This window comes from Lasioglossum baleicum, unplaced genomic scaffold (genome assembly GCF_051020765.1).
Source record: "Lasioglossum baleicum unplaced genomic scaffold, iyLasBale1 scaffold0203, whole genome shotgun sequence".
NCBI classification, from domain to species: domain Eukaryota; kingdom Metazoa; phylum Arthropoda; class Insecta; order Hymenoptera; family Halictidae; genus Lasioglossum; species Lasioglossum baleicum.
Window position 1 is genome coordinate 131,354 of NW_027469263.1, and position 5,498 is coordinate 136,851.

The following is a 5,498-nucleotide window of genomic DNA, read 5'->3' on the forward strand; positions in this document are numbered from 1 at the left end:
ATTCATAATAATTTATTATATATGTAAATATCTATCTGATAATGGAATATTTTCATAAAATAATTATGTAAATTTATTTACTACCATTAGTTATAAAAATACTGAAATAATATTAAAAATTATTGTATAATTTAATTTTAAATAAATTATATAAATTAATTTTAAGAAATAAACCTATAAATTTTATATATTAATTTTTTATTTTATATTTAGTTTTTTTATTATTATCAAATGTTATTTTAAAGTGATTTATTTTTGAGATGGTAATATTTATTAGAATTAGAGTAATTAATTTAAATTCTAATAATAACTTGTCAAGATTAATGATTTTTTGTATATGAATTATTTCTAGAATTTTATGGGTAATTTTTATAATAAATTTTATAAACTTGGTTGAATTAGTTTGTTTAAGAAATTTATTAAATTATTTCTTATTTATTTCATTGATAATAAAATTAGGATTATTTTCTTTTCATTTTTAATAATTAAATCTTATGAATTAATAAATTGGAATTGCATATTTTTATCTTCAACTTTAATAAAATTTATTAATTTAAATTTTTATTGTTTAATTTAAAAATTAGATTATAAAATAATTTTGTTTGGAATTCTTCGAATTTTATATTTATCTATTTATATATTAAAATTAATTAATATAAAAAAATTAATAGATGTTCAACTTTAATGTTAAACTATATATTAATAAACTGATTATTGTATTAATGAAAAATATATTTTATTATTAATATTATTTTATATATTAATTATTTATATGTTATTATTTATATTATATAAATATAAATTTATAGATAATAATTTAAATATTTTTATATTGAATTATGAAAATAATTTAATTATTTTATTTATATTAATTTTATTAATTTATTCAATTTTACCAAACTTTTTTCTTTATTATTAAATGATTATTGATTAAAAATTTTATATTTATTACTAGATATAATATACATATTAGATTTATAATTTTATTAATTAGAAATATTTATTTATATTGTTCTTTAAAATTTATTATATTTGTATTTATAAATTTAAATTTTTATTTTAAAAAATTTGTTATTTATTATAATTTTTAGTTTAATTTTTTGATATTATTTTTTTTGATATTTAATATTTTGTTGGTATTTATGTTTAATATATTACACATATGAAATAATTAATATATTTTATATATATTTTTTTATAACTATAATTAAAAATTAATAAATGTAAAAAGTATTGTGTCTGATAAAAGAAATGAATTGTAAATTTATTAATAAAAATTTAACATTTTTTAATACTATAAAAATTTTAAGTTAAATTAATAACTATTAATTTTCAAAATTAGAAATTAATTTTGATTTAAATTTTAATTAAATGATTAATATAAAAAAATCATAAGGATATTGGCATTCTTTACTTTACATTAGCTATAAGATCACGAATAATTGTATCTTCTGCAAGATTTTAATTCGCATAGAATTTAGAATTGTTGGAATGTTTCTAATTAATGGTATATTATATAATTCTTTAGTTACAGGTCATGCATTTTTAATAATGTTGTTTATAGTTGTACCTTTTTTAACTGTAGTATTTGGTAATTGATTAATTCCTTTAATATTAAGATCACCTGATATATCATATCCTCGAATAAATAATATTAGATTATGATTAACACCTCCTTCATTATTATTATTATTAACTAGAAGAATTATTAATTTTATACCAGGTACTGGTTGAACTGTATATCCTCCTTTATCTAATTGTTTTTCATTCATCTCCGTCTGTAGATTAAAAATTTTTTCTGTATGTATATCTGGTATTTCATCACTTATAGGAGCTACAAATTTAATAACTATAATTATATGATTAAAAAACTTTAGATTAGATTCAAATAAAATAACTTTATTTCCTTGATCTGTTCTTTTTACAATAATTTTATTATTATTACCTTTACCTGTGTTAGCAGGAGCTATTACAATATTAATATTTGAACGTAATTTTAATACATCTTTTCTTGATCCTATAGGAGGAGGAGATCCTGTATTATATCAACATTTATTTTGATTTTTTGGTGATCCAGAAGTTTATATTTTAATTTTACCTGGCTTTGGAATAATTTCTCAAATTATTATAAATGAAAGTGGTAAAAAAGAGGTATTTGGTAATTTAGGAAAAATTTATGCAATATTCGGAATTGGATTTTTAGGTTTTATTGCTTGAGCACATCATATATTTACTATTGGATTAGATGTAGGTACTAATGCTTATTTTTCTTCGGCAAATATGATTATTGCTGTTTCTACTGGTATTAATGTTTTTAGATGATTAGCAACCAATAATGGTCCAAAATTTAAAATAAATAATTCTATTGTATGATCTTTAGGTTTTATTTTATTATATACAATTGGGGGATTAACAGGTATTATATTATCTAATTAATTATAGTGATATTATTTTACATGATACATATTATGTTGTTGCTCATTTTCATTATGTTTTATCAATAGGAGCTCGGTTTTCTATTATTTCAAGATTTAATCGCTGATATCCTTTAATTACTGGTTTAATATTAAATAAAAAATGATTAGTTTATCTATTTTTAATAATATTTATTGGAGTAAATATAACATTTTTTCCCCAACATTTTTTAGTTTTAATAGGAATACTTCGACGTTATTCTGATTATCCTGATTCTTATTATTGTTGAAATTTATTATCATTAATTGGTTCTATTATTTCATTAAATAGAACAATTTTTTTATTATTTTTAACTTTCGAAAGTTTAATTTGTAAACGTTTATTATTATTTAAAGTTTTTCAATCTTCTTTAGAATGATTAATAAATTATCCTCCATTAAATAATTCATTTAATGTGTGCAGAATTTTAATAATTAAAGAATCTTAATATGGCAGAAAATTGCAATGAATTTAAAATTCAATAATATAAAATTTAATTTTATTATTAAAAATAGCAACATGAAATATTTTTTTTTTTTCAAAATTCAAATTCGTTTTATTCTGATAATTTCAGTTGTTTACATAATTTTATTATAATATTTATATTAATAATTATTGTTTTACTTCATATTTAACTGTTGATATTTTAAATAACAAATTTATTTAATTTATATTTATTATGAAATTATTTAATTGAAGAAATTTGAACATATACTCAAATAACGATTTTGTTATTTATTTGTTTTCCATCTTTAAAGATTTTATATTTTATTGATGACTTATTAAATCAATATTTCAAATCAATATTAATGTATGAACCAATAAATCAATTTCGATAATTAGATACAGATAATCGAATAGTTATTCCTATAAAATTACCTTTACGTATATTAGTTACATATACTAATATGATTCATTCTTGAACTGTACCATCCTTCGGTATTAAAATTTATTATAAACTGCAAAAAAATTGGAATTCTTATTCACTAAATTTATTAAGAATAAATTACCTCTAATTTGGTTTCAATTAAATACAATATATATTATTATTGTATTATATATCTTTTATTTCTCAAGTCAATATTTTCTTTAAACTGTTTCAATTTTATTAATATAATGAATTAAAATATTCATTTATTCATTCAATTAATAAAATAATAAGTAAAAAAAATTAATAGTTCTATATAATACATTATATTATATAGAATACATACAATGTATTTAATTGAAACCAAATTAGAGGTAATTTATTGTTAATAAATTTAGTGAATATAAATTCCAATTTCTTATGTAGTTCATATAAAATTCTGTATTCTTAATACTAAGATATTTAAATTTTAAAGTATAAAAATTAAATAATATATAATATATATATATATATATATATATATATATATAAAAGTAAAAATTTTACATTTAATTTGGACTTAAAAATTTGATTTATCAAAATCTTATATATAATATACTAATAAATATATAATTTTATTAAAGATATTACTAATAAAAATATAAAAATTAATAAAATAATAGATTTTGAAATTAAAATCGATATTGATTTTATTTAATAATAATCTAAATTTGCTTGTAATTAATTCTATAGTAATTTTTTCATGTATGATTTCATATAAATAAATATATTGTAGTGATTTTAAATAATACTTTTTATAAATTAAATTGAAATGTATAAAATTATAATAAAATATTATAATATTTCTTTAAATAACATTTTATTTAAAATTATATTTTAAGAAAATCTTAATATAAATATTTTAAAAATTAATATTTTTATAAAATCATTTTAAATTATAGTTTCTAACATAAACATTAAATTAAACATAAATTTACTTTAAAAAATTCTAGAAATTATTATAATTAATATACAGAAATTTATTAAATTATAATCGTTAATATAAATTAAATTTAAATTCAAAAAATTTCGAAATAAATTTAGTTTCGAAATAAAATAACATTCAATTATTAAATCTTTAGAATAAAGTCCAGCTAGAAAAGGAAAACCTATTAAACTAAATAAGGAAAATATAAAAATTAGTCTTCTTATTGGATAAATATAAAATATTCCGTTATCAAAATTATAATTTTGATTGTTATTTAAATAATGGATATAACTTCCTACACATATAAATATTGAAGATATAAATATTGCATGAATAAGTAAATGTGAAAAAGCTAAATCCTTTAATTTTTAAAATAAAATTCTTATTATGAAACTTAATTGACTTAAAGTAGAATATGCAACAATATTTTTAATATCTAATTCATAATTCGCAGGCATACCTGAATACAATATTGTTGATCTAGAAATTAATAAAATAAAATTATTATAATTCGTTTCAAATAATTCTAAATATCGAAATAATAAATATACACCTGCTGTTACTAATGTTGAAGAATGAACTAAAGATGAAACTGTTGATGGAGCTGTTATAGCTATTGCTGATCATGTACAAAATGGAATTTGTGCTCTTTTAGTATAAATTATTATAATTAATAAAATTATAATTGAATTATTAAATTTATATAGTAATAAATTTCATCGACCAAATATTATTGTTACGGAAATTAATATTATTAAAGGACAATCACCTAAACGATTTAAAATAATTGTCAATATTCCTGAATTCAAAGGTTTATTTTTTTGAAACTAATTAATTAAACAATAAGAAATTAATCCTAATCCATGTAAACCAATTATAATAGTTAATGTATTAAAACTGATAATTAAAAAATATATAGAAATTAAAATTAATATTATTAAATAAAAAAATCGTTTAATTAAAAAATGTTCTTAATTTATATAACCAATTCTATATAATAAAATTATTGATCTAATTATTGATACTAAAAATAAAAATAATATTCTTATTGAATCTGTGTAAATTATAAAATTAAATTTTATAGAATTTAATCGAATAATATTTCATTCTATAATAATAATATTATTAATTATTAAATAATAAAAATTTAAAATAAAAAAAAGTAAACTTAAAAAAATGAATAAATTCTATAAATATATAAATTAATTA

At 15.8% G+C, this 5,498-nt stretch overlaps 1 pseudogene; it reads left to right on the forward strand.

The window, feature by feature from the left end:
- The first annotated feature begins 1,551 nt into the window (after positions 1–1,551).
- LOC143220106 (cytochrome c oxidase subunit 1 pseudogene) lies at positions 1,552–2,704 on the forward strand (annotated as a pseudogene).
- The last annotated feature ends 2,794 nt before the right edge of the window (positions 2,705–5,498 follow it).